The sequence below is a fragment of the Rana temporaria genome, chromosome 1, assembly GCF_905171775.1.
Source record: "Rana temporaria chromosome 1, aRanTem1.1, whole genome shotgun sequence".
Lineage (NCBI taxonomy): Eukaryota > Metazoa > Chordata > Amphibia > Anura > Ranidae > Rana > Rana temporaria.
This window is the reverse complement of record NC_053489.1, coordinates 66,085,973-66,110,224: the sequence shown is the minus strand read 5'-3', so window position 1 is coordinate 66,110,224 and position 24,252 is coordinate 66,085,973. Positions and strand designations below refer to the sequence as shown.

At 43.3% G+C, this 24,252-nt stretch overlaps 1 protein-coding gene across 1 annotated transcript in view; it reads right to left on the bottom strand.

The window, feature by feature from the left end:
* The window catches only part of GHR (growth hormone receptor), a 581,985-nt gene that overhangs the window by 466,339 nt on the left and 91,394 nt on the right, over nucleotides 1–24,252 (bottom strand). The window contains 1 exon segment of the mRNA XM_040343700.1: nucleotides 24,138–24,219. The gene's annotated coding sequence lies outside the window, so the exon portion shown is untranslated.

The following is a 24,252-nucleotide window of genomic DNA, read 5'->3' as shown; positions in this document are numbered from 1 at the left end:
TGACAGTTGTGTAGAAAACCATAATGAACACCCTCCATAAAGGAGGGAAAGCCTCAAAAGGTAATTGCAAAAGAAGTTGGATGTTCCCAAAGTGCTGTATCAAAGCACATTAATAGAAAGTTATGTGGAAGGGAAAAGTGTGGAAGAAAAAGGTGCACAAGCAGCAGGGATGACCGCGGCCTGGAGAGGATTGTCAGGAAAAGGCCATTCAAAAGTGTTGGGGACTTTCACAAGGAGTGGGCTGAGGCTGGAGTCAGTGCATCAAGAGCCACCACACACAGACAGATCCTGGACATGGGCTTCAAATGTTGTATTCCTCTTGTCAAGCCACTCCTGAACAACAAACAACGTCAGAAGCGTCTTACCTGGGCTAAAGAAAAACACACCTGGTCTGTTGCTCAATGGTCCAAAGTCCTTTTTTCTGATGAGAGCAAATTTTGCATCTCATTTGGAAACCAAGGACCTGGAGTATGGAGGAAGAATGGAGAAGCACACACTGCAAGATGCTTGAAGTCCAGTGTGAAGTTTCCACAGTCTGTGTTGATTTGGGGATCCGTGTCATCTGCTGGTGTCAGTCCACTGTGCTTCATTAAGTCCGGGGTCACCGCAGCCGTCTACCAGGAGATTTTGGAGCACTTCATGCTTCCTTCCACAGACGAGCTCTATGGGGATGCTGACTTCATTTTCCAGCAGGACTTGGCACCTCCCACACTGCCAAAAGCACCAAAACCTGGTTCAATGACCGTGGGATTACTGTGATTGGCCAGCAAACTCGTCCAACCTAAACCACATAGAGAATCTATGGGGCATTGCCAAGAGAAAGATGAGAGACATGAGACCGAACAATGCAGAAGAGCTGAAGGCCGCTATTGAAGCATCCTGGTCTTCCATATCACCTCAGCAGTGCCACCGGCTGATAGTTTCCATGCCACGCCGCATTGAGGCAGTAATTGCTGCAAAAGGGGCCCAAACCAAGTACTGAGTACATATGCATGCTTCTACTTTTCAGAGGTCCGATATTGTTCTATGTACAATCCTTGTTTTATTGATTGCATGTAAAGACATACCCCACTTTTAAGTACACAATGGGGTTTATTTACTATCGCTGGAGAGTGCAAAATCAGGCTCACTTCTGAATAAAAACCAATGAGCTTCCAGGTTTTTTTACCAGGTTTAATTGAACAAGCTGGCGTTAGAAGCTCGGGTTCTAAAAAATGAAGTTTTTCAGGCTCTAGAAAATACGTTTTTTTCAACTTGATCATTAAAACGGCCTTGCCTACACACGATCGTGAAAACAAAATGCTCTAGCAAAGCGCGGTCACGTACAACACGTACGACGGCACTATAAAGGGGAAGTTCCATGCGGATGGCGTCACCCTTGGGGCTGCATTTGCTGATTTTGTGTTAGTAAAAGACGATTTGCGCTTTTCTGTCTGTTACAGCGTGATGAATGTGCTTACTCCATTACTAACGGTAGTTTTACCAGAACGAGTGCTCCCGTCTCATAACTTGCTTTTGAGCATGCGCGGATTTTTCACGTCGTTAAAACCCACACACGAAAAACAACCCGAAAAACAACAACGTTAAAAACGTTGTGAAAAAATAGAGCATGTTCGAAAAAAAATGTGCCCATTTTTTAGAACCCAAAAAATGCTCTGAAGCCCACACACGATCGTTTTTAATGACATAAAAAAAAAACATAATTTTTTAGACCCCGAAAAATTATCGTGTGTACGTGGCATTAGAGTGCCATGCAATGGAAAACATTTAGCAAAAACATATGTAACCATGGAGAAAACAGTAGATGGTAATCCTTACCAAGTGGTTCTCCAGAAGGTGCTAAACCTGCATGAGCCTGGTAAAATTATGTGCATTTTGACAGTTTCACATAAAGCTTTGCTTGCCCATCTAGATTGTATTAAGAGTAGATTTATAGGGCACCTTTAATTTTGCAGAACTTCTGTGTCCTTAGACATGTCTCCAAAACATATCCTACTACAAATAAGTTATAAAGCCAGTTGGCCATAGCGGTGTGTTTGTTGATCTGGAAATGAAGATAAGGTTAGGACAAAGTCCTCAGCCCTGCCATCAACCTACTTAACTGCATAAGGCACGGCAAGGCTGTCATCACACTAAATGGGATATTAGTGATACTAGCGAGCTGAATGTGTCACATTGTATTTCCTCTCCGGTGATCAGAAGACGGCACTCTCACTGATGGTGTGGATGAAAATGTCACCTGTGGCTAAAAATACTTCACATATTTAGAAGAGTTTCCATGGGCCATACTATTCAAAACACCCAATAGGGAATTAAACCTTTGGCCGTAGTTCCCTTCAGATCTCTCTTACATGAGCACTGAACTTACTAAAAATGCATATAAATGTATCATTTAAACCTTTCGTCGCAAAATCTGAAAATCTACAAACCTTTCTAAAAATTTTTACAAAACATACATGCAATATAACGAAAGTTTTTACACACATCCTGATATATTTATGCACAAATGTTATGCAATCTAAAGAATAAAGTAGGGCTGCAACTAACTATTATTTTCATAATCAATTAGTTGGGCGATTATTATTTCAATTAATCGATTAATTACCTTAAAAAAAAGTGCGGTGTATAATTTTGTTAATATGTAACGTTTAACCATTTGGAGCCCCGGCCATTGTAAAATGACGGCCACAAGGTGGCTCTACAATGCTGGGAGGACGTCTAATGACGTCCTCGGCTCCTCCGGCCACTGGGGGGCGCGCACGTGCCTGCCGCATCACTGATGTGCTGATGCGCGTGCCTAGCGCCCACGATGTCCACCAGGTACCCGCGATCGGCAGTTACACAGACAAGGACGTGGATCTGTGTGTGTAAACACACAGATCCACGTCCTGTCAGGGAGAGGAGACCGATGTTGTGTCCCTTGTACATAGGGGCAGGGTTTGACAAATTTGCTTGGAATCTAGGAGCCAGCTAAAAAAGTTAGGAGCCAAAAAACGCACGCCGTCCCGCCAAGCTCGCGCGCAGAAGCGAACGCATCCGTGAGTAGTGCCCGCATATGTAAACGGTATTTAAACCACACATGTGAGGTATCGCCGCGATTGGTAGAGCAAGAGCAATAATTCTAGCCCTAGACCTCCTCTGTAACTCAAAACATGCAACCTGTAGAATTTTTTAAACGTCGCCTATGGAGATTTTAAAGGGTAAAAGTTTGTCGCCATTCCACGAGTGGATGCAATTTTGAAGCTCGACATGTTGGGTATCAATTTACTCGGAGTAAAATTATCTTTCACAATATTAAAAAAATTGGGCTGACTTTACTGTTGTCTTATTTTTTTATTAAAAAGGTGTATTTTTTCTCCCCCAAAAAGTGTATTTTTTTTCCCAAAAAAAGTGCGCTTGTAAGACCGCTGCGCAAATACGGTGTGAAAGCATTGCAACGACACCCATTTTATTCTCTAGGGTGTTAAACTAAAAAATATATATATAATGTTTGGGGGTTCTAATTAGAGGGAAGGAGATGGCAGTGAAAACAGGGAAAAACACATTAGAATTGCTGTATTGCTGTTTCACTTGTAATGCCAACGGCCACCACAAGATGGCGCCAGATCACAGAAGGAAGCTTAGGCCTGCAGAAGGCCACAATCCCGCAGCCTCAATTACTGGCCGGCGCGGGCCCGCCATGATCGCGCAGCGGGGGAGGTGTGGGCACACGGAGACACAGTATGTGTCTCTGTGCGCCCCCGCCGCGCGATCGCAGCGGGCCCGCGCCAGCCGGTAATTGAGGCCGAGGCTTTGCAGCCTTTCTGCAGGTCACTGTTTCATCTCGCAATTGCGACCGGGCGCCCGGATATTGTCGAGCCCTGACATAGGGACACAGATTGGTCACCTCCCCCAGTCTGTCCCCTCCCCCCACAGTTAGAATCACTAGTAGCGAACACATTTAACCCCTTCCTCACCCCCTAGTAATCAGTGCATATTTATAGCACTGATCGCTGTATAAATGTGAATGGTCCCAAAAATGTGTCAAAAGTGTCCGATGTGCCCGCCATAATGTTGCAGTCCCAATAAAAATCGCAGATTGCCGCCATTACTAGTAAAAAAAAAAAAAAAAAAATGTCATAATTCTGTCCCCTATTTTGTAGGTGCTATAACTTTTGCACAAACCAATCACTATACGCTTATTGCGATTTTTTTTTACCAAAAATATGTAGAATACGTATCGGCCTAAACTGAGAAAAAAAATTGTTTTAAAAAAAAAAAATGGGATATTTATTATAGCAAAAAGTAAAACATAGTGTTTTTTTTTTCAAAATTTTTTGTTTATAGCGCAAAAAATAAAAACCGCAGAGATGATCAAATACCACCAAAAGAAAGCTCTATTTGTGGGGAAAAGGGACGTCAATCTTGTTTCGGAGCCACGTCGCACGACTGCGCAATTTTTCTTAAAAGCGTGACAGTGCCGAAAGCTGAAATTTCGCCTGGGCAGGAAGGGGGTATATGTGCCCATTAAGCAAGTGGTTAAAAAAAAGCAATTTATTCTTAAATATCTCTATGCAGTGATAAATATAAAATAACCAACTATATGGTTAGGGAGCAAAATCTCCAATCCACTCTGAGAATAACAGACAGATTAGATATACTGTATATACTATTAGAGGGTGAATCTGGTAAATATCATCAGATATCATTATTAGAAATAATAGAAAACTTATTGGTCAAAGGAATTTTTCTGACAGTGTATGTGGTTTTCGTTCAGAAATGACATTCATTTTAAAACTGAATTTTAAAAGCAAGTGAAAATTTCAAACAAAATTCTTTCATTCAGCGAATGTATTGCATTAATTTTCTCATCTAAAAATTGATCTGTGTGGCCAGCATAAGGCTCAGTATAAACCTATGCAGTTTTCTTTTAAATAACATTACATGCTTTTATGCATCTTCTCCACTGAAGTATATTGAACCAAAAAAAAACACTGTTTTGCGTTGAAAAAAGTCATTGCGCCTTTCCAAATCCGCAGCAGCTGAAAAAAGCATAGATGTGAACGTGTCCAATAGGAAACCATAGTAAATGAACTGTAGTGCGTATCTGCAAAAAAGGCATAGATGTGAACCAGGCCTAAGACGTTTAGTAACATAACTAAAATTAGCTCTTTAAAGTACATAAAGAGCAAATAATCGCTACTGTAAGGTTTTTTTTTTTTTTACTGTGGAACAATGAAAGTAATGTTTACAGTACTGTAGCGATTATTTGCTCTTTTTGTACTATAAAGGGCTAATTTTCGTTTTTTTAACCACATTATGTTACTGGCCGATTAATCGATTATGAAAATAGTAATTTTATAATCAATTAGTTGTCGATTAATCGATTTTTTTTCCCGGCCCTAGAATAAAGCTTTATTCTTTTTCCAGCAGTAAATACAGACAAGGAAGCGGGTATAACCAAATTAATTTCAGATAACATTCCCAGTACAGTACAGTAGACAGAGATAGCGAATTTGCTTCGTATACATATGTGACAATAGGAAAAGAAATGTCCTGAATTTACATGAGAAAAAAAGTGCTCCGTGTACGACTCTTCTACCTGGGACCCGAAGAGCGTAAGCTTGTTAGAGATTAAGGTTTTCCAGTATATATGTCACAGAGATCCCGGGGTCTGGAGTATGAAAAAGTGAAAAAAGGAACAAAGCATGGCAATGCATTCAGGCAGCCAGTGCAGAGTCATAGGGAAAAAAAGCGCTGTCATAAACGATTTCTTATTCATACTTTCATGATTAAAATGGGAAGTTAATTGGTTAATTGGACTGAAGAATGAGGCTGAAAAAAGGATGAAATAGGACAGAAAAAAAGAAAGAGTAAAAAGAAAGTGAAGAGAAAGTGAGAAAAATAAAATAAAAGAAGGCGGGGGGTGGTGGGTATATTGGTGGGAAAAGCCTACTGCTCAGTGTTGCCAACCGCCAGCTAATTTACTGACAGTTTATAAAAATCTGTGATTTTTTTTACAACTGCCAGTAAATATCAGGGGTTGGTAATTTCACGCTGTGTTGACTTTTTAAGTGTAAATCAGGCAAATGACTTTGTTTATAGGTATGGTCAGTGTTTCCATATCATGCTTATACTGTTCAAATATTCACTGTTTTCGTTTTTAATAGGAGTTCTGTAATTGCTTAGGTTGCCAGTAAAAAAATGTGCTCCGCCAGTAAATTTTCCATGTTTTGTCAGTAAAATAATGCTGCGGGAGGTTGGCGACCCTACTACTGCTCGAATGACACAACTCAATTCCAAAGTCGGGAGAAAATAGTTTTCAGCCCAGGGGAGTCCAAAAAGAATATCTAGATACACCAGGTGACCATGTACACCCACTTGCCCGTTTCCAAGGTACACCTGTTCAATTGTTTGGTAACACAAATTGCTAATCAGCCACTCACATGGAAGCAACTCAATACATTTAGGCATATTCACGTGGTGAAGACAACTTGCTGAAGTATAAACCAAGCAACCGAATTAGGGTTGCATATTTTTCTTCAGACCAAACCCAAACATTTTATTGGCACACATTCATTTTTTCTTTTAGTACACACTATAAGATTGTATCAGACCTGGGACACCTTTGGGCACTCCAAAGAGAATAGTAATGTGGCGCATATAGTGCACCCTCGCTCTCCTGTTAAGTCCTGTTCCGAGCCACATTCCTGTCTGAATATTGTGCCCAGGTTTCAGGTCAGCTGGAAGCCGGACACATAATTCAAAACCTGGACTGTCCGGGTAAATCCCAGAGACAGGTGGAAACCCTAACCAGAATGGGCAAGTAGGGGGATTTACGTGACATGTATGCAGCCATAGCACAGAGTGTTGCTACCTTCAGGAGCAGAGCAGGGTTGCCAACTGTCAGTAAAATTCATGGGCAGTTTGTAAAATCCATGATTTTTACATCTATCCTTGAATGTCCATAATGGACATTCACAGACAGATGAATAAATCATGGAATTGCTGCAAAGTTTAGCCACATCTGAGTGGTGCAGTCTAGCTGCTCTCATCTAATCATCTGAATCAGACCCAACTCTCTCTCAGACCTTTGTCTCAGATTGATGAGTCCAGGAACAGGGACTCATCAACAGGGGTCACAAATGTACTGAAAAAAATATTTCTAAACAAGAGGCAGCCTGATTAGTGCCCAATTGTGTTGCTAATTTGCTTGATAAACGTCCCTTATGAGACAGTAGTGTTTAGTGAGTGATCCAAAACGGGAGCTCCAGAGGAACCTCAAACCCTCTCCTGTATTATCAGAAGTGTGTCGTGAGTTACCGGACATCGGTCTGGATCCGCTTTCAGCATCTACTGATCCCTCCTCAATCCTCTTTGAAGACTGAATGAATCAGTATATGATTTACGTGTCCTATTTGCGTTCTCCCACATGGTTACAGACGTGTTATTGGTATTAGTGTGAACATGTTTATGGGTCTCGGCTATGGAAGGCTAACATGTGGTTGCTGTTGACAGAAGCTGAGTGATTCTTCATGTATAATTTTGGCATCATCTCCCCAACTCGCCTTCCCTAGTGGATAGGTTTACATGCCCAGACTTAGTATTTTTAGTGGGGGCTGGTTACCCAGCTTAGATCTGAATAGACATAGCCCATAGCCCATAGACCAAATGAAATGGGGTTTTCCCATTATCTTGACATGAGCTGCTATATCAGGGTTAAAGTGTCACCAAACCATAAACATCAATTAATAAATGGTGTATTACATGCTGTTCATAGTAACACTGTTTTTCTGTATTCTGCAGAAAATGTATATTGGTCATTGAGTAGTCCCTGTACTACTTTGGTGTGAATTTGATGCAACTTGAGGTCCATAGACCTCAACATTACACAGGCATTGCTTCAAGTCAGACTTTCAGGTCCCATAAGTGTGAAAGGGGACTTATGCCGCATACACACAGTCGGAGTGCCGCTCACTGTATCACTCGGCCCCGCCCCTCGGCACGCCGCATCACTGGATGTGATTGACAGCAGCGCCAGCCAATGGCTGCGCTGCTCTCAATCCATCCGCTCTAGCCAATCAGCGGCCAGGCTGAGCGCCGAAGAGGATATCGGGACTGAGCGTGGGACTTTCAAGGGCTCAGGTAAGTAAAACGGGGACTCGGGGGGAGGGGGGGTCAGCATCATCAGATGTTTTTTCACCTTAATGCATAGATTGCATTAGGTGAATTTTTGTTTCCTTTACAACTCCTTTAAAGTGGTTGTTAAGCCACTATCTGATCTTTATATCATACCCTCTGTCAGATAAAAAGATGCATTCCAGTAACTAGCCTGTGTGTTATTTAAAAAAATGGTTTCTACCTGTATTAAAGCGGAAGGAAACCCATCCATTTAACAGTTTCAAAAAAGAATTCTATTTCCGGCATGCCGGGAATGCTAACTGTCACATTGGTGTGCACTTCAATACCAGGCACCCCCCCCCAATTTTCAGCTTTCAGCGCTGTCACACTTTGAATGACAATTGTTTCGGTCATAAAATGTAGTTTTCTCCTTCACTGACAGGCGCTGAAGAGTTGGCACTGATAAGGTGGCACTGGTGTGCACTGATGAGAAGGCACTGATATGCAGCACTGATGGGCGGCACTGACAGATGGCACTGATGGGCATAACCCATGATGATGTACTGGCAGGTGTTACCGCTGGGCACTGATTGGCACTGTGGTGGGCTCTGGCGCTGTGGTGGGCACTGAGAGATTTTATTGAGGGGGCACTGATTGGCACATCTGATGGGCACCTCTCATGGGGGCTGCGCTGATAATCAATGTGCTGATTATCAGCACAAACCCCCCCTCGACAGAGAGAGCAGCCAAGATTCCCCTGATGATGTAAGCCGGGGAGGAGCAGAGAGCCTGGAGTCATGTGATCGCTGGGATACACTGGTAATACCATTTTTTATAAAGCACAGGCACTAGGATGCAGATTTTTATGTGACAAGGGAGCAAGGAGTAGAAGGAGGGAGGAGACACAGGGAGAGCTGAAGATAGTAGTGTATGACGGAGACACGTACTGACTTCGGTGTCAGGACTCTGCAGCCCTGATACATGGTCAGCACAGAGAGGGGAGGATAGAAACTGGTAAGATCAGTCAGCTATTTCATACACGGCACAAGCACTGAGCTCTATAACAGGCTTTAAAGGAACAGTATCTTCTTTAATGGTGCCAAAATACACAACAATATATTTTGTTATAAAAACATCTTTATTGGAGTCTAAAGTTTTAAAAGAAACAGGGGGACAATGAATGCTGTCCACATTTCATAAAAACAATGCAGTGCACATGTACACATGTACAATAAACACATAAAGTAGCTACTGTAACCAGTATTGTTTCACTATTCAGCTTCTTCATGAGCTTATAATAAAGCAATATGTAACTACAAAAAGACATATACAATCAAAATAAAAAATAAACAATAATTCCAAAAATTAGCATAAACAATTATTAGTAAGTATGCATGACTGTAAATAAACATTTCTGTTATCAACGTAAATGTATATCAAAAAGATATAACAACATAAATAATATGTTCAATGATTATCCATGAGGGTCTGAGCACTATACAGAGGGGCACACAACATGAATATAAAACTCCAGCAGCATGTGACGTTCACACGGAGGCTCCAGCAGGATGTGACATTCACACGGAGGCTCCAGCAGCATGTGAAGTTCATATGGAGATTCCACCAGCATGTGAAGTTCATATGGAGACTTCACCAGCATGCAACGTTCAAATGGAGACTCCACCAGCATGCGATGTTCAAATGGAGAATCCACCAGCATGTGACGTTCAAATGGAGAATCCACCAGCATGTGACGTTAACACGGAGGCTCCACCAGCATATGACGTTCACACAAAGGTTCCACCAGCATGTGACGTTCACACAAAGGCTCCACCAGCATGTGACATTCACACAAAGGCTCCACCAGCATGTGATATTCACATTGAGACACCACCTGAATGTCACATTCACATTGAGACTCCAGCACATGTTGAGACTCAAGCACATGTTGAGACTCAAGTTCATGTCAAGAACCCACCAAAATACCAGGGCAGCCATGGGAATATCTCCTCCCATGAAGATGAGGGCAAGCTTACAGAAAAGGATAGGCAGATCCTGGTGGTAGGGGGATTATGTTATTAGGGGGACAGAGAGGGCAATCTGTCAGAATGACCACGATCGACGAAAAGTATATTGTTTCTCGGTCGCACGAGTTCGGGACATTGCAGATCGGATAGATGGATTGTTGGATGGGGCTGGGGAGGACCCAGCTGTCATGGAACATATTGGAACCAATGACAACATTAGAAGAAAATGTAGCGCCCTACAAAATGATTTCAGGGACATAGGGGCTATATTGAAGAAAATAACCTCCAAGGCATCATTTACAGAAATACTGCCTGTACCACGAGCCACACCAAGGAGGCAGCAGGAGCTTAGGGAGCTTAGCAAGTGGCTGAAGAACTGGTGCAGGAAGGAGGGTTTTGGCTTCATGGAGACCTGGACTGACTTTTCAATTGGTAATTTGCGCTACAGCAAGAATGGACTGCACCTAAATGAGCAGGGTGCAGCTCTGTTAGGAAAGAATATAACCAAAAAGTTGGATTTTTTTTAAATCAACCATGTTTCATTCACATCGAGACTCCTTCAGCATGCAACGATTCTGTTGAGACTTGGGCAGAATGTAACTTTCCCAATAAGACTCCAGCAGATTGTGGCGTTACCACTGAGACTCTGGCAGAATGTGATATTCACAATGAGACTCCTCTCAAATGTGACATTCACACTGAGTCACCTCCAGAATGTGACGTTCATAATGAAACCCATCCAGAATGTGACGTTCATAATGAGACCCATAAAGAATGTAATGTTCACAATGAGAGCACTCCAGAATGTGACGTTCACAATGAGAGCACTCCAGAATGTGACGTTCACAATGAGAGCACTCCAGAATGTGACGTTCACAATGAGAGCACTCCAGAATGTGACGTTCACAATGAGAGCACTCCAGAATGTGACGTTCACAATGAGAGCACTCCAGAATGTGACGTTCACAATGAGAGCACTCCAGAATGTGACGTTCACAATGAGAGCACTCCAGAATGTGACGTTCACAATGAGAGCACTCCAGAATGTGACGTTCACAATGAGAGCACTCCAGAATGTGACGTTCACAATGAGAGCACTCCAGAATGTGACGTTCACAATGAGAGCACTCCAGAATGTGACGTTCACAATGAGAGCACTCCAGAATGTGACGTTCACAATGAGAGCACTCCAGAATGTGACGTTCACAATGAGAGCACTCCAGAATGTGACGTTCATAATGAAACTCCTCCAGAATGTGACATTCACGTAAATAATTCACCAGCATGTGACGTTCACACTGAGAATCCACCAGCCTGTGAAGGAGATGGGGGCAAGGTTAAAAGAAAGGATAGGCACATACTCGTGGTAGGGGATTTAGTTATTGGAAGGATACAGAGGGCAATCTGTCACAAAGACCGTTATCTCCAAACAGTATGTTGTTTACCAGGCGCACGGGTTCGGAATATTGTAAATTGTATGGACAGATTGTTGGGTGGTGCTGGAGAGGACCCAGCTGTCATGATATACATTGGTGCCAATGACAAAGTTAGAGAAAGATGGAGCGCTCTACAAAATGATTTCAGGGAGTTAGGGGCTATATTGAAGGCAATATTTTCAGAAATACTGCCTGTACCTCGAGCCACACCGGAGAGACAGCAGGAGCTTATGGTACTTAACAAGTGGCTGAGGAACTGGTGCAGGGAGGAGGGGTTTGGCTTGATGGCGAATTGGGCTGACTTTTCAGGTGGTTACCATCTTTACAGTAGTGACGGGTTGCACTTAAATGGGAGAGGTGCAGCTTTTGTTGGGATTGAAGATGGGCAAAATGTTGGAAGAACATTTTAACTAGGCGATGAGGAGGAGGGATTAAAGGACGATTTACTAGGGAATATGGGGTAGAGGATGTTCAATTCAAGCCATCATGACCAGAATCCACTTGAAGCGGCATGCTATTCCATCCGGTTTGCGTTTAGTTGGACCATAATTTATTTTTCAACAGAACAATGACCCCAAACACACCTCCAGGCTGTGTAAGGGCTATTTGACCAAGAAGGAGAGTGATGGGGTGCTGCGCCAGGTGACTACATCTTGAAGCTCATCAAGAGAATGCCAAGAGTGTGCAAAGCAGTAATCAAAGCAAAAGGTGGCTACTTTGAAGAACCTAGAATATGAAATATATTTTCAGTTGTTTCACACTTTTTTGTTATGTATAATTCCACATGTGTTAATTCATAGTTTTGATGCCTTCAGTCTGAATCTACAATTTTCATAGTCATGAAAATAAAGAAAACTCTTTGAATGAGAAGGTGTGTCCAAACTTTTGGTCTGTACTGTATGTATATATATATATATATATATATATATATATATATATATATATATATATATATATATATATATATATATATATATATATATATAGAAACACACACACACAATATCTCACAAAGGTGAGTAGACCCCTGACATTTTTGTAAATATTTTATTCCATCTTTTTATGCTTCAGCTGCCCACAGTTAGAATGGCTGCAGCTCAGTGGAGGGAGATTTCTGCAGCATATTTGGCAAGTACAGAATTCCAGAATATATAAAATAATATGCAAAGTGGTTGGAGGGAAGCTTCAGAATGGCAAAGATGTTTTTTTAAAGATTATGTATGCAGACTGCAGTTCCTCTTTAAAGGACTGGTATCTGCAAAATATTACACTGTGTTCTTGGGACACATTTTTAAATGTCCCTCACAAAACGGGAGTGTCATGTTATTCGTTACCACCCACTGAATGTCCCAACAGACTGAAATGTAATTGCACTGAATAAAAGAATCCCGCTGTCCCCCATAACAATAGTATCTTCATAATGGCTTCTAATTTCTTATAATTAAACTCTGGAAATCTATCAAATTTCTGGCGATTTGCAACATGATTGAACAAAGTTACTAGATAAGATGTGAAGTACGCAGAAAAGATTTGATTCCACTTATAACCGTGAAAAATAAAATATTTCTGCTTCAGAGGGCTCTTTCACATCTTGGGACTGGGTGAAGAACAAAACCATAATAATCCCCTCTGAATAGAGTCCGTACAGTGTGAGCGCGGAGTGCGCGGTTGGTTATGCAAGGAAAATTTCATTTTGCTTCCAAGCCACGGCTAGTTTACCCAGCTTAAAAAGCGGCAAGTCTGTGGTGCCAATGTTGTGCTGCACACTGAAAATGCAAGCTGCAAGATAAATGAACTGCTTAGCTTAAAGCGGATGTGCCACTAAACAAATATATTAAAAGCCAGCAGCTACAGATACTGCAGCTGCTGACTTTTAATATAAGGACACTTACCTGTCCTGGAGTCCAGCGGTGATCGCAGCAGATGACGAGCCGATCGCTCGTCACCCTGCTGCTCCCCCCTCCATCCACGGTGAGGGAACCAGGAAGTGAAGCGCTCCGGCTTCACTGCCCGGTTCCCTACGGCGCATGCGCGAGTCGCGCTGCGCCCGCCGATTGGCTCCCGCTGTGTGCTGGGAGCCGAGTGTTCCCAGCATACAACGGGGGACGGACGGGAAGGGGAAAAAAAACCCGTCCTTTGCCCGTATCGTAGGGCCGGAAGTGGGTGCAGATACCTGTCTGTAGACAGGTGTCTGCACCCCCCTCCCCCCTGAAAGGTGTCAAATGTGACACCGGAGGGGGGGAGGGTGCCGATCAGCGGGACTCCACTTTAGAGTGGAGATCCGCTTTAAGAAAAAAAAAAAAGGAACTCCACTAAACACTTTCTCCATATAAACATAGGGATGAGCCGAACACCCCCCTGTTCGGTACGCAACAGAACCTGCGAACACACCAAACATTCGTGTGAACTTTAGAACCCTGTTAAAGTCTATGGGACTCGAACGTTTGAAATTTTAAGTGCAAATTTTAAAGGCTAATATGCAAGTTATTGTCCTAAAAAGTGTTTGGGGACCTGGGTCCTGTCCCATCTAAGCAAAAAAAAAAACGTCCTGTTTTTCGGGAGCAGCGATTTTAATAATGCTTAAAGTGAAACAATAAAAGTATTGTTGTCCCCATGTTGATGGGGACATGGGCCTCATCCCCACAACCCTTGCCCGGTGGTTGTGGGGGTCTGCGGGCAGGGGGCTTATCAGAATCTGGAAGACCCCTTTAACAAAGGGGACCCCCAGATCCTGCCCCCCCCCTATGTGAATTGGTAGAGGAGATCACCGGTCGCTGGATACCAACAACATTGGAGCGGGGAGCCAGGATTGAGAGTGGATTAACACTGCTGGATTATTATTTTTTTCTTTTTAATAAAGGACTTTTTCCACGGGGTGTGTGTTTTTTTTACAACTATTTACACTTCCTTTGTGAAATGGTAGGGGTACAATGTACCCCATTACCAATTCACATAGGGGGGGCAGGATCTGGGGGTCCCCTTTGTTAAAGAGGTCTTCCAGATTCTGATAAGCCCCCCGCCTGCAGACCCCCACAACCACCGGGCAAGGGTTGTGGGGATGAGGCCCTTGTCCCCATCAACATGGGGACATCCTCCCCATGTTGAGGGCATGTGGCCTGGTACAGTTCAGGAGGGGGGCGCTCACTGTCCCCCCTCTTTTCTGCAGCCAGGTTACGTGCTCAGATAAAGGGTCTGGTGTGGATTTTTGGGGGAACTCTATGCCATTTTTTTTTACATTTGGGGTGGAGTTCTCCTTAAAATCCACACCAGACCTGAAGGGTCTGGAATGGTTATTTGGGGGGGAACCCCACGTCATTCTTTTTTTTAAATTGATGGCGGGGTTCCCCTTAATATTCATACCAGACCCCCACGCTTTTTTTTATTTTTTTTTATGAATGAATTCTCTCTGAATTGCCGAGAGCTGACAATTCATTATAGCCGCAAATCAGTTTTAAATTACTCTTTTTCTTTCAGAAATGACACTTTGTGCAGAGACACTATTTCACATGCTTACTTTATACCCCCTAGGTACGAAATTTAAAGGAATGATTCACGTTTATTGTTTCACTTTAATCATTATTAAAATCGCTGCTCCCGAAAAAAATGGCTTTTTTAAAACTTTTTTTTGCATTGATACATGTCCCCTGGGGCAGGACCCAGGTCCCCAAACACTTTTTAGGACAATAACTTGCATACCATACCATCTATCGATGGTAAATGATAAAAGACTTCTGCATTCCCCTTCTAGAATTTCTATGTAATACTAATAATCTAGCCAGCACATCAATATTATAAAACGTATAAAAGCATATCTAAATCCAAAAGCAAAAATGTTATACAGTGGAACCTTGGATTATGAGCATAATCCGTCTCAATAAAATGCTTGTAATCCAAAGTACTCACATATCAAAGCGAGTTTCCCCATAGACGTCAATGAAAACAAAGATAATTTGATACTTATAGACTTCTATGGCATGCAATACCGCATGTGGCCAGAGGTGGGGGGGGGGCGCTGGAGAGCCTCAGAAATACTCAGGGACAGCTCGGCTGATCTCGGAAACCCTTGGAAAGGTTCGGGAATGGATTATTTATGTTTCCGAGAATCTCTGTGTGATTCTGAGTATTTTCAAATGGCTCTGAACCGTTCTGAGTGTCACCAGCGCCCCCGCACCTCTAGCCAAATACGGTATTGCACACCCCATTAGCTTACATTCTGCTTGTTTTGTCAGACAACACTTGCAAACCGAGCCAGGATTTAAAAAAAAAAGTGGCTCGTGTTTTAAAACGCTCTCTAATTGCATTACTCGTAAACCAAGGTTCCACTGTATAGTGCAGCCTAGCAATTCTTAGATGTGGTGGCTGAATTCAGTTTTTTTTTTTGTTCATTTTTTTCTGGTGATTTGGCCAGCAAGTCTGTTATTTTTCAGCTTCCTTTAACAGACCAAGCTGTCCAGAAAAAAAAGTGTCAGTTACAGGGTTGAGACAAACCATTTACCACTGACTGGTGTGTTCACAATGATCAGCTTTTATTCATGTATATAAAAACCTTTAACCCAAAAGGAAAAAAAAACTTGCTGTGACTGCTTAAAAAGTGGAGTTCGGCTTTCATTTGTTAGTCAAGTTTAACTAAATCTGCTATTGCGTCTAAAGCCTCATACACACGATCGGACTTCCATCTCATTTTTCCGTGGATTTTAGTCCAAAGGGCGTTGGCCGTGAAATTCACCAAACCATGTGTATTTTTCAGCTCTTTGCTGCCACCCTTTGGGCAACTTCTGCTATTGTTGTCTGATGTTTAGCATTGGTTCGGAGTATGCATGTTTGTACTTTGGACTTTAGTCCGATGGACTTGTGTACGCACGATCGGATGATGCGAGGTAACACATTTGTTGTCGGAAAGTTTAAGAGCATGCACAGCGAACGCCCGTCCTTCGGGACCTAGACGCAGCACGTCAAAGCGTCTCCTCCTCCCGACGTACGTTTCGTCAGTATGTGACGTCGTCTGGGGAACGGGTGCACAGCGAACATTTGTCCGTGGAAGTTCTGACAACAATTGTCTGATGGAGCATACAGACAGTCGGATTGTCCAATAAAACACGTGCGTCAGACCGTTGTTGTCGGAAAGTCCGATCGTGTGTATGGGCCTTTACACTGCCCTCTCCTCACACTGACAATGCTGCTGTCCGAAGGGATCTGTTTGTTCATCTTATGGAGTGGAGTTTAAGATTGCTTGTAAAAATAAAGGAAAAAAAAAAGCCTATAAAAGTAGAAAAAAAATGCAGCCAATCACATTTAAAAAGATTGGCGAGTTAAAAAATAGATAATTTTTGTTTTAGTTTTTTTGGTTTAATACGGCTATAAATCTAAACTCCGGGGAAAGAAAAAGTAAAAATGCTTCTTTTCAGTGGGGCTGCCCCTATATTACAAGGGTTAAGTATGTGTAAGTAATAGGTGCTCAACCTGTGTCCGTCTGGCTGTTGCGGACCTACAAGTCCCATAAGGCATTGCAAGGCTGACAGTAACAAGCATTACTCCCAAAGGCAGAGGCATGAAGGGACGTGTAGTTGTGCATCAGCTGGAGGGCCACAGATTGTGCACCCATGGTCTAAGGCAGTGATGACGAACCTTGGCACCCCAGATGTTTTGGAGCTACTTTTCCCATGATGCTCAACTACACTGCAGAGTGCATGACCATCAGTTCCAAAACATCTGGGGTGCCAAGGTTCACCATCACTGGTGTAAGGGAACTACATAAAGCAGTAATATTTACTTAATCCTTCATTCCAGCAGGCTCCCTTCTGTGCTGCCAGACCGCATACCACAGCCTCTTCTCCCCTATGCTCCAACATTGCATGCCCTCTGATATCATCAAGTCCAAAGCTGTGCCCCCAGCCCTGAATTGGATGCGAAGATGCCAGGGGGACAGTCCACTGCTGGAGCAAAGGGGAGGAGAGTAGAGCACCAGCTGCTAAGAGGAGAACAGGTTTAGGTAAGTAAAATTGCATTTTGTGGCCCCATAGACCTAAGAGGATTTTACCCAAGGTAGGTATTTTACTTTCACCGGAGATGGGCTTAACATAGTTCATGTGTGCTGAACACTATTGCCCGGATTCTCGTAACTCGGTGCATAGTTATGCCAGCGTAGCGTATCGAATATACGCTACGCCGACGTCGCGCAGAGCGGCAAGCACAGTATTCACTGAGCACTTGCTCCCAACGTTGCGCCAGCGTAACGCAAATTCTTCGGCGTAAGCCGGTCTAATTCAAAGTAGGTGGAAGTGGGCGTGATCCATTTAAATGAACCGTGACCCCATGCAAATGATGGGCCGAATGAACGGCGCATGCGCCGTCCCGTGGACGCATCCCAGTGCGCATGCTCAGAATCACGTCGGAAATACTCCCTAAGATACGTTGAATCACTGCCTACAACGTGAACGTAACCTACGCCCAGCCCTATTCACGTACTACTACGTAAACGACGTAACATACGACGGCTGTTCCCTGGTCCATATCTTAACATGACTTACACCTGCTTTATGGCTTAACTTTACGCCGGACGTACGTCTTACGTAAACCGCGTATAATAATGCGTTTTTTTAATAACGTTCGTGAATAGGCGTATCTCACACATTTGCATATTCGAATCGGAAATCAGTGGGAGCGCCCCTTTTGGCCAGCGTACATATGCGCCCAGGATACGACGGCGTAGGAAACTTACGTTGGTCGTAGGAAGCCTATTTTCAGGCGTATCTATTTCTATGGTCACGGCGCACAGATACGACAGCGCACATTGACACTTAGGCGGCGTATCTCGAGATACGCCGGCGTAAGTGCTACGAGAATCCGGACCTATCTATCTATCAGCAGAAAACCACTAAATGCCGGCAGAAATAATGAAGATGCCAATTTTAGTAAGAAACGTGTCCAGGCTACATTTAAATTCACTTATACCAGCAGTCCTCAAAATACATCTGGAACTGCTGTGTGGGAAACCATCAAGCTAAATGATCTCCTGCCCGGTGGATAGTTCAAGTCAGACGGTCAGTAGAGAAGCAGCACAGGACCGCATATGTAAAGGTAGGTGACCACCGACCACCAAACACCAATGCTTGGGAAGCATTCATCAACCCAGTGCCACTATTCCATCCATTGGAACGCCATACATGCGGCAGGAGATGTAAAGCCATGGGGTTGTAAAGTCAAACACACAGAGACACCATTACTGGAGGAAACATACCAAAGTCAAGTAAAATTTAGTTCAACATCTACTAAAAACTAAAATATGAATCATTCTATTATATAGTAGAGCTGCTCTATTCTAAAACTTCATCAGCTCTACCCTTCATAGTGAAAGATTCTTAAAATGTTTACCGACAGGCATGCCTAGTTGTACATGCAGACTTTAATAGTGTGTTGGAAAACAAGACCATGGGGCAGATTCAAAATTTGCCATCTCATTGGTTGGCACAGGTTTCCGCACAGTATGTTCGCACTTAGCCTTTCCACTGATAAGTGTGCGCAAAAGAGGAAGAATGGAATTTAAAGATTAATTCGCTATCCACTTCAGAAGTACATGCAGACAGCTAAGCCGATGCTTCATTATCTCCTCCTGTAATATATCTGCTTAAGGACCTCTACAATTTTTCAAGAGTGAATTCAATTACTATGTAAACACTTTGTGGTACTTGAAAGGACAGGCTTATAAACTGTGAAATCCTTGGATCCTGTCTCCATTTCCCTCACCAATTTACTTGAATAATGACAAGGTTCATTACTTGGAAGCATTGGTTATTTGATTAAAAAAGCATCGACAATGTCCTACTTCATTATGAAGAGCAGGACTATGTTTTTTTTTTTTAGGCGCCTTCTATCTATCTTTCAAATAAATCTGACCTATGTATGTTGTCTAATCACCTGTCTTACTAAACTCAAGTACACAGTGTTGGTCACAGGTCAAGGCCCCCATGACAGCTCAAATTCTGGTCGATCCCTGCTGAACTGACAAAGAAACGAGCCGTGGGTGGCCCTGCAAGTACTACCAGGCTTGACAAAGGTCAATTAACTGAGCCAAATGGAAAATTATTAATATGGCAGCACCAGTACCCGCGAGAGCCATGGCTGCCTGAATACAATGGGGGTTATCTACATCCACAATGCCAAGTGTGGATGGAGGAACCAAGTCTATGGTCTAAGCTGAACTGACAGTGTCTTTGAGGGTCGAAATGGGGCCTGGCTGGTCCGTGCCCAAGCGGGGAGGTTTCCAGTCAGAGGATGCCCCTACTCGTTTGGTACCTTTCCCTGCTGCTATTATGCCCCGTACACACGATTGGACATTCCAACAAAACCGTGGATAAATTTCCGACGGATGTTTGCTCAAACTTGTGTTGCATACACACGGTCGCACAAATGTTGTCAGAAATTGTGAACGTCAAGAAAGCGGTCACGTACAGCACGTAATATGGCACAATAAAACGGAAGTTCCATAGCAAGTGCGCCACCCTTTGGGCTCCTTCTGCTAATCTCGTGTTAGTAGAAGTTTGGTGAGAGACGATTCACGCTTTTCAGCCTTGTGCTTTTCAGTCCGATACAGCGTGACGAATGTGCCATCTCCATTACGAACTCTGGTTTTACCTGACCGAGCGCTTCCATTTCGTACTGGTTTCAGAGCATGCATGGAATTTGTACGTCGGAATTGTCTACACACTGTAAGGGGTTAGCTCGGTAGCAGGGGTGTGTGACCTCCTGAGTGGGTTCACTACACACTGAATTATACAGAGAGGCAGCCGTGGGTGGTTGAAAAAACAAGGGTTATGGTTTATTCTTCCATATTGCTGGAAACAATTGCAAGCATCCAAACAGCATAAATAAAACAAAACATAAAATAAACCCTGGCCACTTGGGCCATCTACCTTCACAACACAGGAACCTACCTATGGAGTCTGGCACAGCCTACTGCTGGGCAGACACTGCTGGTCGTCCAGCAGAAAACAATAGTCTTTTTGATTTCCTTATCACACAGCAAAAATATCAACAACCAGTTCACCTTCAGAAGTCTTCCTCAGCTCACTGCTCTCCTTAACTCAACAAGCCTCAGGATGCAGCATTCAGTAGTAATCCTCTGGACAACTTATAGAGGCCTTAATTTCCATTCTGAACAGCTGAAGCTATCCAACGTCCTTAAACCTTTCTGGCTACCTCTGCAGCTGACACCTGATAGTAATTGGTGAATTTTCTAAACAAGGCAGAAATGTATCTCCCGTCTGTGACAACACCCCCAGATTTACCAGACTTCCTGTCACAACACGCTCTGAATTTACAAGAACAGATTTTGTTGTCGGAAAATTTGAGAACCAGCTCTCAAATATTTGTTGTCGGTAATTCCGACAGAAAATGTCCGATGGGGCCTACACATGGTTGGAATTTCCGACCAAAAGCTCCCATCGAACATTTGTTGTGGGAAATTCCGAGCGTGTGTACGCGGCATAACTGTCCCTGACAGATAGATAACCTGTCCCTACGCTACGCTAAAATGAGTGCCAAACTCAGGAGCCAGGGTAAATAGAAATAGACTTAAGATGGACACCAGAGTCACATGGGCTGTCAGCATCCAACCAGTGACCCAGCAAACCATACATTTTCTCCATTGAGCGCCACCTGCAATGGAGAAAATGGACTCTACCTGCCTACAAAGTGACCATGTGGGCTGTATGGCCAAAGTTTGAGTCATCCATGCCCAGCCCAACACTACTGACCACCTGCTAATCCATTTTTTCCAAAAATACAGACAGTCTACTGCACTCGGGAGCTTGATCACTTAGTGAACAACCAGAGTCTTCTGTTGGAATAGGGAATGACCAGGGATCTTGCTGCCCTCCCCCATTTTCTCCAGCATCAGCAACCAGTCAGAGCCATTTTTACTACAAAGTACTCAGGCCTAATGCCGCATACACACAACCGTTTTTTCGGGTTCTAAAAAATTATATTTTTAAAGGTCTAGATTTTTTTTCAACCCGATCATTAAAACGGCCTTGCCTACACACGATCGTGATAAAAACAATGCTCTAGCAAAGCGTGGTGACGTACAACACGTACGACAGCGCTATAAAGGGGAAGTTCCATGCGGATGACGTCACCCTTTGGGCTGCTTTAGCTGATTTCGTGTTAGTAAAAGACGATTCGTGCTTTTCTGTCTGTTACAGCGTGATGAATGTGCTTACTCCATTACGAACGGTAGTTTTAACAGAACAAGCGCTCCCGTCTCATAACTTGCTTCTGAGCATGCACATTTTTTCACGTCGTTAAAGCCCACACACGACCATTTTTTACAACCTCAAAAACGACAACGTAAAGAACGTTGTGAAAAAATAGAGCATGTTCGGAAAAAAAATTGCCCATTTTTTAGAACCCGGAAAATGCTCTGAAGCCCATACACGATCGTTTTTAATGACATTTAAAAAAAAACTTCATCGTCGTGTGTACGCGGCATAAGGGTCAATGTCAAAGGCAGAAAAAGGTTAGCAGGGTAAACATTCAATCTTTTGATGGTTTCAGTGTTTTCCCATTTTCTGACCTCCTGTGGAATTACAACATTGGTGATTGACTAATTCCCTAATTCCCATAACTTCCTACTGGCCCAACATGGAAGATTAGGAGGTAGGGGGTGGAAAGCAATGTTTTTCTAGACGAGGTGGAAACCTGCCTTGTGTTTCAGAGCCCTTGGGTCTCTGAGACAAAGTTGGTCCTACATATTGGCACTAGAATTTCGAGAAGACAGCGCTGAATGATTATGCTTATTCATCATAAAGGAGACCAGCACGTGCACACTTTAAAATTAATTCTTGTTTTTTAAGGAGCGGGACGGGAAGCCGGCCGACACGTCCTTAAAGCGGTGGTCCAGTTAAAAAAAAAAAAAATTAAAAGTCAGCAGCTACTAACACTGTAGCTGCTGACTTTTAATAAGGAGACGTACCTGTCAAGGATGCCCGCGATGACGGCAGCCGAAGCCGAGTGAACGCTCGGGTCTCGGCTGCCCCGCCGCCATCCTCGGTGAGAGAATCAGGCCTTGCGGCTTCACCGCCCGATTCCCTACTGCGCATGCGCCAGCTGCGCGGCACGACGTGAATGGATGATGTCTCCTGGGACACACACAAGGTCCCAGAAGACACCGCTCCCCCATTCCACAGGGAGCACCCAAGGAACAGAAGAAAGAACACGGACCACGGATCAGGAAGTGGCAGATTAGGACGATCTGCCTAGCAACAGGCACTTTAGGTATGTATAAAACATTTTTTTTTGTAGCATTTTAAAATGTATTTATTTTCTTGGTGGAGCTCCGCTTTAACAACCGATGATTCATCATTTGTTAGAAACTTCCCCGCTGAGAGCTGAAATGTAAACAAAAGGATGCCAGCAATAGAAAACGTTGAAAAAAAAATGGCGTAGGGTCCCCCACAAAATCCATACCAGGCCCTTATCCGAGCATGTAGCTCGGCAGGCCAGGTAAGGGGGGGGGGGACGAGCAAGCACCCCCCCTCCTGAACTATACCAGGTTAAATACTCTAAACATGGGGGGGTGCTTTGGGGCAGGGGGGGCTCAGAATTCAAATTGGTTAATAATTTTTCGACCGATCCAACAGCCCCATTGCAAGGGATCACTTTTATATGCCAATAATTGGGCTTTAACCAACCATTTAATATCAAAAGGTTATACGAAGCCAAAACTTTTACTTTGTTTTGGATAGATAGTGGATAGCTTATAAAGAGTGACAATTTTTGAGTCCAGTTCCATCTGGAGAGACTCCAGTCCAGTTCCATCTGGAGTGAATTGTTGCGAGTACAGAAATTGCTGGAAAAATTACAATTTTTTTTTTACAGGAACAGAGAGGAAATGAGGAAACATTTGAGAGACCTCCTCTTACTTCTATGCTGTGTCTCTGGGACAGGAAGTGAAGGCAAATCCCATTGACGGGGCCTAACCTTATTTAATCATAAAAAAAATATTGTGCAAAAGTTTATTTATTGCACTAATTGAATTTAAAAGGTGAAACCAATATATGAGATGAACTCATTACATGCAATGCAAGATAGTTTGAGCCGTGATTTGTCATAATTGTGATGATTATGGCTTACAGTTCATGAAAACCCCAAATCCACAATCTCAGAATCTTGGTGTGATCAGATGCTTTTAAAAGGCAGAGGAGACATCTGGGGTCTAATGGACACCAGATCTCTCCCTAAAGAGTATCGGTCACTGCCTATTGCTGTCACAAGGGATGTTTACATTCTTTGTGACAGCAACAAAAGTGATTTACAAAAAAATGTAAGAAACAGTGTAAATAAAAATAAAATAAAAATTAAAGCGCCCTCGTCCTAACCCCCCCCCCCCCCCACCCATGCTCACGCAGAAAAGGCGAGCGCATGCGTTGTACTCAGACGCATACATAAACAGCAATCCCACATGTGAGGTATTTCTGTACACGCCAGAGCGACAGCAATGATTCTAGCACCAGACACAGCTGCAACCATCGATCTGGAATAACATCGAACTTATAAGAGAAGAAAGAAGTGTACGTACTACAGCCAGGCTCCGTATTGCAGGGACTTGCTGCGGTCATTGACGCGACTTCCTCAGCACATCAATCCAGTGTCTGTCTGCTCTGTAAAACAGGATTTGCAGGAGTCAGCTCACA